We start from the raw sequence: 15,054 nt of genomic DNA on the forward strand, positions 1-15,054 counted from the left end.
GGAATTACGAAGATTAATGTTAATCCCTCCACATTTTAATGTTCTTCCCATTTCTCTATTATATGTGAGTAGTATTTTAATGAAATGGAAAGAACATTAAAATGTGGAGGGATTAATATTTTGCTCTTAATTTAGTTTATGAGAAAATGTATATTCTAACATAGTCACATGTTAAAAATGGTAGTTATTTTCAATAGACACCAACGTCGTATGAGAACAATTTATTAAGTTAAAGTTTTAGTTAATTTAGATGATCAAGTCATTAATAGGTTCGTAGGAAATATAATACGAAGTAAACACTGTATATGTTGATATTTCGATATTAGTTTTTCAGTTCCTGTACACCTCAAACTCTATCGTAAAGTTTGTTTAGGAGTAGCTATTATGTGTGGGTTAGATCACGTTTTCAAGTCATATGATATTATTATATACTACTCCGTATCATTTAATTATTAGAAAGTGAGCTTGTGAATAATTCTATCACCTCCACAATATTTTTTAATTATGTAGAAGCTACTTCTTATATTCTTTAGAACTCACCCGAGATTATCTTTGATTCTATTAGACTCCTAGATACCTAGATTAAAAAAAACGTTTAGGAAAACTTCTGTAGAAATACATATAATGGATTTTGGATATTTGTATTTAGAGCTTAATACATGTGAGATAGGTTTGTCGTAACTAATGCATGGATTGATGACAAAAAAATAGAAAAAAAACTTAATAAGCAAGGGGAAAACTATTAACGAAGAACTACTCTATATGTGATATTCCGTAATAGCATGTATTGAAGTTTTTTTCATCTCGATTTATTGAAAGATTTCTATATATTAGTCATAGAATCCTACGACCCGATTCTACCGTTTCAATTCGGTCATATCCACAAACCCGCCTTTGATTGAAGTAATACAGTATGTAGTATGTACCAATAAGAAAAAGTAATACAGTGAAGTTATACAACACAAAATTAGCCACATAATAAGAATAAGAATGTTACTGTCAAAAAAACAAAAAAAAAATAATGTTAAGAAAGGAAACTGTTGTAATTAAGGAATTGATTTATATCTTTTATGGCAAATTTCCTGTTCATAGCTTGCTCCCATAAGCCCATGAAACTCATACCAATTACGTTTGATGGGGCATATTCTGCACCGCTGACCAAGTCAACATATTGAGCAAGGTCAAAGATATCCACAGCAAGTCAACGACTTAGAAATTTAGCCAAGCCGATCGACCCATCGCCGGTCACTGGTCTCGGCATGGCAACTTGCCACCCGGGGCACATACCGCGTACTCACATCCAAGACCCCGGCGGTGAGTCAACAGGCCCGCCGGCCTCGCCACAGTCCCTCGGCCGAGGGGGTAGATCGGTCTTTCCACCGCTAGCCACTTGGCCACTTGGCCACTACGTGACAAAAGGTGAAAGCCTATAAATACTCCTCAACCTTCATTGAGGAAAGGATCCAACTAATCCACAACTAAACCTAAATACACTATTCATCTGGTAATATCTTCCTTATCTCTACAATACACATTGACCAAGTAACAACTTATCTCTTAAGTTTCCGACTTGAGCGTCGGAGTGAGTACGCTTGGCACAAAGCCAAGCCCTCGGTTCGTTCATTGTTGCGAGAGAGGCCGTGAGGAACGATTAGAACCAAAGGAGAATCCAACTCAAGACATCATTCAACAAGCCACGGGTGGTAACTATACTTGATGCGGAATTACACCGGAACAATTGGCGCAAATCGTGGGGAAAGACACTAGAAGCTAGTCACATTCATTCCCAAAACAAAAAAAAAAAAAAAAAAAAAAAAACAACAAAAACCCACCCAAAAAGCTAAGATGTCAAAACAACAAGACGATGATCGTGACCGACGAAACCCCATTCCACCAGGATGACACCTTCAATAATTCGAGTCGTGCGACCCTCCACCGGCGGGGTAATCCAACCGGAGTTCGGCATGCCAATAATGCCGGACACGCCGTACAACCCGACCCAACCAGGTCACCATCATGGGACATGTGGTCGACATAATAAACCGAAAATGGTCCTGGACCTAATTAGTAATACGCCCGCTCACACTGTCACGCCGACAAGAGCGGCGGAAACCATCCAGGAGACCGGGGCCCAAACGTGACTCGAGAAATTTGAACGGAGCACTCGGGAGAAGCGACCCGGCCAAGTCGCGGGGAGCCCAAAGTGGGCGTGGTAGACCTAAGTCCTTCCCGCACTCATGGGAGGACGGCGTCCCCGCAACACGAACGAGGCTTACCCCAAAGGAACCGGAGGAGTCCGACTCAGCAGAGTTGGAGAAGAAGTCCGAGTCGAAGAAGAAGTCCTTCCTGCTACGAGGAGAGAAGCAGGACTAGGAATGCGAGCCGATCGCCGCGCGTCGTTCGACACGCGGTCGACGACCCCTCAACGCCACGTCCTAGACGTCCAGGTGCCAACTAAGCTCAAGTTGCCACCTCTATCATACAAAGGAGACAGTGATCCGGCCGACCACGTTGAGGCTTTCGAGTCTTACATGTCGGTATGGGAGCAGCCCGATGAGGTCTGGTGCCGAGTCTTCCCAACAACCTTGCATGGGATGGCTCAAAGTTGGTACAAGGGGCTTCCCGACGGCTCGGTATACTATTACGCCGACCTAAGAGACGCCTTTCTAGCCCAGTACTCTTGCAACAAGAGACGGGCCGTGGAGACATCGGACCTCCTAACTATCAAACAGGAGGGGGGCGATTCTCTACGAAGCTATGTGAAGAGGTTCAACGGAAAGGTCCAGCAGATTCGAGAAATTAATCCCGAATTGGCGGCCTTCGCGCTGATGAAGGGCCTCCCAAGGGGAGACTTAAAAAATGAGCTCATCAAGTGCGGAGGGCTGAACTTGGACGCCGCTAGAAAGATGGCCGACCAGGCCATCAAGGTAGAAGACTATCACAAGACCTGGGTAGTCCCCAGCGAGGCCGAGCACTCAGAAAAGAAGAGCCGCCGGGAGGACAACCCGGATGAAAGACGCCGTGATAACAGCGGGTCACGGTCCGATGAAAGACGTCGCGACAATAACAGGTCACGGCCTGACAAATCTACCAGGAAATAGAACTCGGCGGATGCCGGGGGGAGCTCGGAAACGTACTACAAAAAACGGTACGATGATCACACCCCCCTAGTCGTATCGGCCGCCGAGGTCTTCGCGTTGAGCAAGAACGAGGGCCAGAAGTGGGAAAGACCCCCTAGGCCGAGAAGTGACGGTGACACGAGCCAGTACTGTGAGTACCACGGCCACACCGGTCATTTAACCAACGACTGCCGTCATCTGAAGAATGCCATTGAGGAACTGATCCGAAAGGGGAGCCTCGACAAATATGTTGCCGGAGGCCAAAAACCAGATACCGGCGGGTCGCATAGCAAGTCCGTCTCTGAACGAATAGGAGTAATCCATGCTATCATCGAGGGCAACGAGAATGGTGGGTCCGCTCATGGGCACAAACGGCACCTAAATGAACCGTGTCAGACCATCAACTTTGTGCCCAACACAGCCACCCCCGCTTCCAACGTCCCCGATATGACCATTGGGAAGAAGGACTACGAGGGAGTCGTCGCTCTTCACAGCGACCCACTTACTGTCCACCTAGACATAGCCAACCACCTGGTGAAGAGGTGCCTGATTGACACAGCGCCTACACAAACATTATGTACTGAGAGAATGCTTTCTCGGCCTCGGTCCGAGAGTCGAAGATTTGAGCCCCGCACCAACCCGTCGGCTTTTTCGGGGTCGGCCTGGTACCCCCGGGGTCGGTCGATGGGGTGAGGTTCGGCGAGGGAGCTGCGACCCGGGGAATGTCATGTCCGAATTTATAGTTATCGACGGCACCTCGCCCACAACGTGCTCATAGGCCGGGTCACTTTGAGTGAAACCGACGCCGTAATTTCCATCCGGGCCTTGACATTGATATACGTCTCGGACCGGGAAGCATACATAAGCTCGCCTCAAGAACGAGAAGGAACCCGGCGTATGGGAGATACACACCAACGGCCTTTCCTCGACGGATAGCTCGAAGGCCAGCATCGTTATTCTTAGCCCAAGCGGAGACGTGTTCGAGCACACCTTGAAGCTTACCTCCTTGACCTCAAACAACGAATCCAAGTACGAGGCAGTGATAAACGGAGTCAGGCTAGCCAGAATCGCCGGGGCGGAGCATGTCGTGGTGAAAACAGATTCGCTCTTATTGACCAACCAGATCAAAGGAGAGCACAAGGCTCGGGACCATAGGACGACAAGGTATCTAGAGAGAGTGAGAGTCGTCGCTTCAAAATTAAAATCCTTCCAGATACAGCACACTCCCAGGTCCGAGATCGACCGAACCATCAACATGGTTGAAGGAGCAGAGACAGAGGAGGTGGAGATTGACCCAAGTCGCACCGTGACCGTCGCTGTTAACCTGGAACCAAAATTTAGAGCCGAACTCCTGGACCTGCTAAGGAAAAATAAGGACGTCTTCGCCTACTCAGCGGCCGAGATGCCAGGCGTGAGCCGGGAAGTAATTATTCACAAGCTGAACGTACTCCCCACCGCTCGCCCTGTCAAGCAAAGGATGAGGAACTCCTCAGTCGAGAAAGATGAGGCCATCAAAACCGAGGTAGATAAACTGCTTACGGCGGGCTTTATTATGCCTTGCACTTACCCTGAGTGGTTAGCCAATGTTGTGATGGTAAAGAAATCATCGGGGGCATAAAGAATGTGTGTAGACTTTATCCAACTTAATAAAGCATGCCCCAAAGATTGTTACCCTTTGCCTCGAATAGATAGTTTGATCGACGCCACGGCGGGCTACACCATGCTGAGCCTGCTAGACGCCATCTCGGGGTATCACCAGGTATTCATGGCTGAGGAAGACATGCCTAAATGCGCATTCATCACCGCTAACGGCACGTACATGTACAAAATGATGCCGTTTGGTTTGAAAAACGCCGGCGCAACGTATACAAGACTGGTGGACAAAGTGTTCCAAAATCAGAAAGGGCGAAACATTGAGGCTTACGTCGACGATGCTATTGTAAAAAGCAAGTCTGACAGCGAGCACCTGGCCGATTTACACGAAACATTTTGTTCACTAAGGAAATACAAGATGAAGCTCAACCCAATGAAATGCAACGGTGTCCGGCAGGTAAATTCCTCGGTGTACTTGTCGGTGCGGAGGCATCGATGCAAATCCGGACAAAATCCAAGCAATCCTAGACTGCCGGGAACCAAGGAATCGAAAAGAGGTTATGATGTCGATGGAGAGAATGGCGGCTCTCGCCCGTTTCATCTCTCGGTCAGCCGACAAGAGCACCCCATTCTTCAAAGTATTGAAAGGGAATAAAGACTTGGTGGGGGGAGGAACGAGCACGGCTTTCAAGCAATCGAAAGCTCATCTTCGACTCTCCCAACTGTCGGTGCCGATCTTTGGGGGAGACGCTATACCTATACATAGCTTGATTACCTCGGCCACGGTCCGCCGTGATCATCGTGAGAAAGAAGACAAACAAAGAACACCCAATCTACTTTGTCACCATACGTTTGTTGCCCGCAGAGAGAAATTACCCACTAATTGAAAAAGCAGCCTTCGCCGTCGTCGTTGCCACAAGGAAGTTAAAACCCTACTTCGACGCACACCCCGTGACGGTCCTAACCGATCAGCCACTTGAGAAAGCTTTGGAAAGATTCGAACAATCCTGAGCTCATCAAATGGGCAAAGTGGAACTCTCGGTTTCGGCATTCAGTACAAACCAAGGCCTTCGATAAAGGGGCAAGCACTTGCAGATTTCCTGGCCGAATGCACATATCAAGAAGAGCCAAACCCAGGCATATGTGAGGTTTACACCGACGGCTCCTCCACAACGAACAGCTCAGGAGCCGGCATCCTTATCATCAGCCCAAACGGAGACGAGTTTGAGTACGCCTTGAAATTCACCTTCTCGGCCTCGAACAACGAATCCGAATACGAGGCGGTGATAACCGGAGTCGAGCTAGCTAGGGCCGCCGGAGCAGAACACATTGTGTTGAAGACAGACTCACTGTTGGTTACTAACCAAATCAGAGGGGAGTTTGAGGCTCGGGACGACGGAATGGTAAGGTACCTAGAGAGGGTAAAAGCCGACATAGCGAAATTGAAATCTTTCCAAATCCAATGCGTTCCCAGATCCGAGAACAACCGGGCCGACGCTCTCTCCAAACTTGCCAGCTCAACCATCAAGAATGTCAGCCGAACCGTGCTGGTAGATATCAGGAATGCGAAGAGCATCACGGAGACTGTCGGCATGGTGGGCAACATAGAGACCGAGACAACATGGATGACCCCGATCATGAAATACAAACTCACAGGTGAATTGCCGGAGGACCGCAATCCCTCGGCCAAAATAAAAAGGATCGCCGCCAGGTACTTGGTGTTCGAAGGGGAACTGTACAGAAGATCCGTAATAAGACCACTCTTGAAGTGTGTCGGTCCAGCCGACGCAGAACTGATACTGACAGAGATTCACGAAGGCATCTGCGGACACCACATGGGGGCAAGAACACTAGCCCACAAAGCTCTCCGAGCTGGCTACTTCTGGCCCACCATGCTTCAAGATTCCAGAACAAAGACCAAGAAATGCACAAACTGTCAGATGCATGCCCCGGTAATACACGCTCCCTCCAGGGACCTACAACCGGTGCTTAGTCCCCTTCCTTTCGCACAGTGGGGGATGGACATGCTAGGGCCATTCCCCACGGCCTCCGGAGGAAGGAAGTTCTTAATCGTCGCCGTTGATTACTTCACCAAATGGGTAGAAGTCAGAAAGCGATACCCGGCGAAGACCACAGCGGCTGTCAGAAAGGTAATTTGGGAAAATGTGATAACTCGCTTCGGGTTGCCCCAAGTTATGGTATTCGACCACGGCCGAGAGTTTTGGAGCGACCTGATAATGAACTGGTTAGAAGAGCTTGGCATCAAGTTTGCGTACTCCTCCGTCCGCCACCCACGGAGCAACGGGCGGCGGGCGGGCGCCAACAAAACAATCCTCAACGGTTTGAAGAAAACGATTTGAAGACCTTAAGGGAAGGTGGGCCGATGAACTACCGGCGCCCCTGTGGTCCCTTCGGACCACGGAGAAAGAAGCAACGGGGTACACCCCTTCCACTGGTCTACGGTTCCGGCGTCCTACCAATTGAAGCAACGGTGCCAACATTGAACGGCTACCTTTAACCAGGTGAAAACGAGGAAGGCACGAAAGCCTCCCTAGACCTGGTCGAAGAAAGCCGAGATACAACACGTCTCAACTTGGCAGTATATCAAAACCGGATGGGAAGAGCCTACAACCGAAGAGTCCACAAAAGGGACTTAAAAGTAGGAGACCTAGTCCTAAGGAAGTTTACCGCCACCAACAAAGGAAACATTCACGGTAAGTGACGGCCAACCGGGAGGGTCCCTACAAAGTGGTTGAAGAGATGAGGCGGGTACATACCGCCGACGGACATGGAGGGTGTGCCTTTGATGAGCCATTGGAACACCGACAACTTAAGAAAGTACTTTGTATAGCGGCGGAGGTGTCCAAGCCCATTGTGGACACCCCAACGCGTAATCATAACAAATGAAGAATCACCCAAATTTTCCATCAAAGTGCTTGTCCCCTCCATAAGTTGCCACCGGTCAGTCACCCAAAGAAGAAACGTACACTCAGTGCAGTTGAGACGCAAGTCTGGCGGTCAATATGCCTACAGTTACGAATGCTATCGAGCCATAACCCCGATTACCTCGGCCCTAGCCGAGAGCGATGGGGACACAATGACCGATACGCGCTATCGAGCCGTAACCCCGATTACCTCGGCCAAAGCCGAGAGCGACGGGGACACAACGACCGATACGCTAGAAGAAACGTATACTCAGTGCAGTTGAGACGCAAGTCTGGCGGTCAATATGCCTACGATTCGAATGCTATCGAGCCATAACCCCGATTACCTCGGCCCTAGCCGAGAGCGACGGGACACAATGACCGATACGCGCTATCGAGCCGTAACCCCGATTACCTCGGCCAAAGCCGAGAGCGACGGGGACACAACGACCGATACGCTAGAAGAAACGTATACTCGGTGCGGTTGAGACGCAAGTCGCGGTCAATATGCCTACAGTTACGAATGCTATCGAGCCATAACCCCGATTACCTCGGCCAAAGCCGAGAGCGACGGGGACACAACGACCGATATGCTAGCAGGAACATAGACTCGGTGCAGCTGAGACGCAAATCAAGCAATACACTAAAGACGTTAGACACAGTTGAGATATGCATCCAAATTACCCCGGTCATGCCGACGGTAAAAACGGAGGCACTCAATTAATAACGCAAGAAGATAAGTAAAGGATCGTGATCAAAGTCCCGGCCAAGCCGAGGACCAAAAAGATAAAACTTTACTGAAAATAATTGCAAGGAGAGTACAGACGACGACCGTCCCCACAAGGATAGCCTAAACTCTACCTACCAAAGCTTTACAAAAAGCAAGGAAACAAAAAAACAAAAGGTTACAGACTTGGGATTTGAAGCGCCAAAAGATGGCAGGGAGAGAAGGCTCAATAATTGGCCCCCGAACAGCTAAAGCTATCCGAAACGCCAGGTGAGTCTGGTGACGACCGCCCGTCTCCCCTATGCACATTTTGTCCTCCATCAGCAGCAGCAGCAGTCTCGGTGGCTGGCTCGGAAGAGGGCTCGACATTCTCAAGTGCCTTTAGCGCGTCACCCTCCTTTACCTTGGCATCATAGACCGCCTTGGCCTCGGCAATCTGAGCCGCCTTCGCCGCCTCCGTCTTCTCGCCGCGCCTCCTCGGCCTCAGCCATCTCGTCCAAAAGATGCTCAAATTTATCCCACGGGAAAGAGCCCTCGGGGACGAGCTTTCTTATTGCCTCCCTGGTCGCCTCCTCGGCCTGGTCCCGGAATTGGGCGCACATTTTAGGGAGAAGATCATCTTGAAGCATTGCAATGTCTTTCTCCTTTTGGGCGGCGGCGACTGCGCGTCCCCCGAGCGCCTCCGCTTTGGTTGTCGAACAGATCCTTCCACCGATCCTCTTGGCAACCACGGCGTCATAAGCATCCTTATACCTGTTCCGCTCTTCCATCATCTTGGCGGTGGCGGCATCAGCTTCCTCAACTTTGGCCCTCTCGACCCCTATCAGCCTCTCAACTTCCTCCACGCGCTTCGTGGCAGAAAAGAGATCCAGTTTAGCCTTCGCGGCTTCCCCCTTTGCGGCAGAGAGATCCAGTTTAAGCTTTGCGAGCAGTGGCGCAGCTTGGGCCATAGTTTTCTCCTGCTCCGTGATGTAGGAGCCGGCCTGTTGGGTCCACCTCCCAGCCTCTTATACCATTTCGCACCCTCTGCCACAAGCTCAGAGGCAGAAATTTTCTGAGCCGAGGAGTCAACGATGACATTTCTGTCACCCGCCCTCTCATTAGCCTTCTCAGGCTGCTTCCCTGATTGCCGTTCAGCAAGAACGGCGGTTGCCGAGGGAGGATCTGCAAAAAATTTACACAGAGCATCCATGTCACCTTGCATTGACACATCAGAAAGCCGGTCATCTGGGATGTCCAGCGAACCAGCTAAATCCGAACCACAAGTTAGATCCGTACCAGTTTGGACCCTCTTCGTTCGAGGGCCGGCTGAGTCAGTCTTCTCCCCGGCAACGGTGGAAGCAGACGGTGGCTCTTTCCTCTTCTCCCCGGCAACGGTGGAAGCAGACGGTGGTTCTTTACTCTTCTCACCGGCAACGGTGGAAGCAAGCGGTGGCTCCTTAGCAACGGTCACCGACCCCCCAGTGATATCAATGACCTCCACAGGCTCCTTCTGAACCACTGGGGTCGAGGGAGTCGACCCAGACGCCTTCGCCAGCCTGGACGCTGCCTTCTTTGTTCTCTTCGGCACGCCACCTAGAACCCGCGCTTGGGCCGCCGTCAGATCCAGCGACTTCATCTCCTTATCCATGAGTTCGTTGGGAGACGGTCTACGATCACCTTTTTCAGCCGTAGGATGCTGCTCAACGACCTTCCCGTCCTTATCAAGGCCTATCCTCTTCAAGGTACTCTCGGACAGATCCTGGCCAAACCGGTCTGCAAGAAACCAAACAAGAATTACATGAAAGAAATAAAACATAGCTCTAAAAACAGGAGCATAACGTGCACAGATGGGCCTCACACCGACCCCACTCACCCTGGCTGAGGGCCGGTATGAGGCCGACGCGGCAGAGCAGCTCATCCTGAAGAATGATCTGAGTCGGGGGCAGCCATCCCTTCTCAGCATCAAATAGTTGCATCGCCCGCTTCTCGTCCTCAGTAAGAGGGACCAACGAAGCGTCCATTTTAACCTTACCCCGGGAGGTACACTCCTCATACTCTTCCGGTTCTCACCGCAAGTAAACACGGGGCTCGGAAAGACCGGGGCAATGGGTAATCCTCCCGAGCACTTGGACGTACACCCACCGCCGTTGCCGTCTTTGCAAGAAGTAAGCTTGTTCACGGAGACATAGCTCGGCTCGTCAGACGCCGTACCACCCCACTTTACCGGCAATTGACGCCAAGACTGTGAAGTCGGCGGAATAAGTTGACTGTCGGGATCTCCCCCCTAAAGAGACAAAGCCACACAAAGCCAACTATCGTCCTCATGGCCAGCGGATGTAGTTGGGCCACCGCGACGTTCATAACTCTGATAATGGCCACGACGTATTTATTCAGAGGAAACCGCAGCCCATACTCCAGATGCCTGATGTACACGCCGGTGTGACCCGGTGGAGGGCAACAGACCGCCTGACCCTTCTTAGGAATAACGATCTTATACCCCTCACCAAATGAGAAATGGCCTCCGAAAAATGTCTCGCCGGAACAACTGGCGAACTTATGGGACCAACCACGTTCAAGACCAGTCGTGCAGGGCTCGCCATGATCCGGGACAGACAGCCTCCCACCATCAGAAGGGGTCCCCTCATCCTCATCAGCATCGTCACCCTCATCCTCCCGTCCCTCAAGAATTGGTGGATCGACTACGGGAGAAGGAGACCTAGGGCCCCCAAACCTTATCGGAATGGCGTCTAGTATCTCCTCCCCATCAAGACGCAACGGGGAACCCTCCGGCACAGAAGTGCTAGTCCTAGGCGTCGGCAGAAGACATAATAGCAATAATTGTTCAACAAAATAAAGAGAAGAAGTTTGTTTGTTTACCTTGAAGAAAAACACTCGCCGGAATGACAACTGAGAAAATTAGAAGACAAAGAAACCTTCGAAAGTTTAGAGGAAAATTTTAGAGAATGAAATTGGTGGTCAATTTCACGGGATAACTGCCCTATTTATAGGGAAAAGCCCATGAAGAAGGACCAATCAGAGAACAGCCCATGAAGCGTCAACCAATCGGCGTGTAGACACGTGTCGGACATGCAACCACGGGATGTCAATCGTTGCAGCGATTAGACGTCAATCAATGCAAACGGTGACCAAGCGTCTTCAACACGCCTATTCATATCTCCTTGCCTATTCACCTTCCTCAACAAATTCCCAAGCATCCGTTCTCCGCCGCCACATGATCAACCAAGCTAAGTAGCGCGGCCGGGGCAATCAAAAACAACCAAGACTCTCAACCCTGGTCTCGGCCGGCGTCACTTTCTTTTCCACATCGGATGCCCTTTACGCATCCATGTGGAGGGGGGATATGGGACGGCCTAAGAAAGACCAGGCCGAGGCAAAAGAAGCCGCCGTGAAGAAGGCGATGGGAAATTTTTGCGATTACTTACGAGAATATACGCTCGTACGTACATCGGAGCCCATACCACGGCATAGACTACGCTGGGGGCAAATTGATGGGGCATATTCTGCACCGCTGACCAAGTCAACATATTGAGCAAGGTCAAAGATATCCACAGCAAGTCAACGACTTAGACAGCCTAGCCGATGCAGCCCATCGGCCGGTCAGCCTGGGTCTCGGCATGGCAACTTGCCAGCCGGGGCACATACCCGCGTACTCACATCCAAGACCCCTCGGCGGTGAGTCAACAGGGCCCGCCGGCCTGCCACAGGTCCCTCGGCCGAGGGGTAGATCAGTCTTTCCACCTGCTAGCCACTTGGCCACTTGGCCACTACGTGACAAAAGGTGAAAGCCTATAAATACTCTTCAACCTTCATTGAGGAAAGGATCCCAACTAATCCACAACTAAACCTAAATACACTATTCATCTGGTAATATCTTCCTTATCTCTCTACAATACACATTCAGCCAAGTAACAACTTATCTCTTAAGTTTACTGACTTGAGCGTCGGAGTGAGTACGCTTGGCACAAAGCCAAGCCCTCAGTTCGTTCATTGTTGCAGGAGAGGCCGTGAGGAACGATTAGAACCAAAGGAGAATCCAACTCAAGACATCATTCAACAAGCCACGGGTGGTAACTATACTTGATCTGGAATTACACCCGGAACAACGTTAACCGAAAACATCTATTATTGCTAAAAACGATTTCACCTTAACTGCCTTCATATTACTTCGTACCAAGTATGTGTGCTTCAAGTGCTTCTATTGCTTCTACTACGGAGTACTTAATAACCATGATCTAGATCTACCGCTATTCTTCTCTTAATCACTCTGTCAAAGCAAAATAAACAAAAGGTTAGATATCATGTAAATCATAATATATAGAAAATAAAAATCTTGAACCACAATATGAATATGAAAAGATTATAATGTAGAAGATGTATCTGCGTTTTATTTGTTGGGAACGGAAGATGAGTATATATATTAACATAGAATAATATTTGTAATGTTTGGTTTGATTTTAATCATATACTATAATATTTATTTATATTTATTTTGAGTTTGATGTCCACTAAAACTCATGCATACGGAATATATTGCATGCACATTTTTTTTATTTACTATTTTTTTTAACTTACTAATTATTTATTTTAGTCTCTCAAAATGCCTGAAAAAAGCCTCTTTTATATATATACTAGATTTAATGCCCGTGCAATGCACGGGCCACTTGTAATATTATGTTTTATAAACAACTGATAAACGTCACGTTATAGAAAATTACTACAAATCTCAAAGTCCCTCTCATGTTGATTACGCGTCCTAATGCATTTTTATTGTGCAAGATGTGTAGTTAATGCTTATACGTTGAATTAGTAAAGTATAAATTCAGTAACGACGATCCTCCCGTAAAACACAAGAATTTTTCGTAACATTAACTCGTCTCTTGTAAACCTTTTATGTTAATAACAATTTATTCAACCAAACATTGTTACGTTAATATTTTTCTAAACTTACACAATCAATGTTCACTTTGTTTAACATTACGGAGTGCACTTTATCTCTTATAATAATTATCTTTTTTTTTGTGGGTCTGTAATCTGTATACACCTTTGAGATTCGATAAGGTAAAAAAAAAGTTTATCATAAAGGTTACTATTTTGTTCGCTTATAAAAAGGAAAAGACAAAATATTTTATAAGGAAATACTTTTACTACTAATCTTTCAATAAAAGTATTTTATAATAATACTCGTAATATTACTAATATACTACTCCGTAAATCGTAATCCATATGATCATATATTCGCCATTCTGGGACCTTATTATTGTATCTTTATTGATGAATCTTTTCAATACCAATTATGAAATTTTTTGTTTGTAATTGTAAGTTTGTAACTAATAAGTTATATTGGGCTAGCTATCTAGGCCCGTGATTATTTTATGTTTATATCGTATTATTAGTTTGGGCAGAAACCCTCATTTGCTATGTACTATAAAATACCGGTCGAATTATCAATGAAAGGCAAAATTGCTTTTACCTAAATTACAAATCTTAGCAGTAACCCCTCCATAATCGTATTATCCATAACATGACTAAAATTTATGATTTTATACCGATAAGCAGAATCATAGTAAGCATATACTACCCTAGCTCCAAATAAAGAGGTGGATTCTTCATTAAAATTAAACTCTTTAATATGGTAGAAATATTGCATAATAATACCAATAAGTAGACAGGAAAAAATTGAGTTGCAATCAAACAAACATGAATAGTGAAACATTCATTTAGCTATTACTCTATATTTTTTTTCTTTTTGGTGCTAAGCTATTACTCTATATTAGACATGTTATTAACACCACCAATATGACTCACCACCTTATTCTTTTTACACAATTATCACCTTTATTCACATCACAATAAGTAACCATCTTATAAACAATGACCATCGAGACATTTATTTTCGACATGATGTCAATGTTGTTATAAAATGCTGTTTGCGTGTCTTGATTTTGCATATATTTTTGGAAATGAATAACAGTGGTGTTCACCTGCCTTTAGTAATGTGTAATTTGTTAGGATTAATATTCCGTTTGCATTTCTTCAAACTTTAAATTAAGCATTTCTTAGCTGAGTAATCTACACAATTCTTCTTAAGAAGCAACTGATATAGTTTGTAATACCCAGCACATAGATTGTAGATTTGAAAAAGAAAAATTATAGACGACGTTTCTCGTATGACTTTTGTACTCCTGAGTTGAATCGTCGATGAAAAGCTTTATACCTTCAGGGGATGTTGTCCTTGAAGATGCTACATATAACTGGCCATAACTGAACACGAGGTACCTTCAGTGCATGTTTAGGCCGTTCAAAAACTATGTTGGGTAAGACGTAAACTGTTTCGTAGATTCAGTCGATATTGTGTAAACTTCGTCATAGCTCATGTGAAATACTTCACCGGAGACCAGAACTGTTCTCAATGCGTTCAATGCAAGTAGAATCACGAATTCTTTATCAATTGTGCATATTACCTGCCTCAGTAGGTCTCATGAGAGACCATCTCTCACTAATTTAGTGAGAGACATAATAGGAAAAAAAAATTAAGTGGGGTCCTAGCACCATCATGTGAGAGGTCTCGCTATTGAGAAACCGTCTCTCCGGAGTTTTTGTGTACCTGCAAAACAAAGTCAATCAAATGGCACGTAGTTAGAGAACCAAAAAATAAGAATAAAAAGAGCAATAAATAAACATGGAGACT

This window comes from Silene latifolia, chromosome 11, assembly GCF_048544455.1.
Source record: "Silene latifolia isolate original U9 population chromosome 11, ASM4854445v1, whole genome shotgun sequence".
In the NCBI taxonomy this organism is placed as follows: domain Eukaryota; kingdom Viridiplantae; phylum Streptophyta; class Magnoliopsida; order Caryophyllales; family Caryophyllaceae; genus Silene; species Silene latifolia.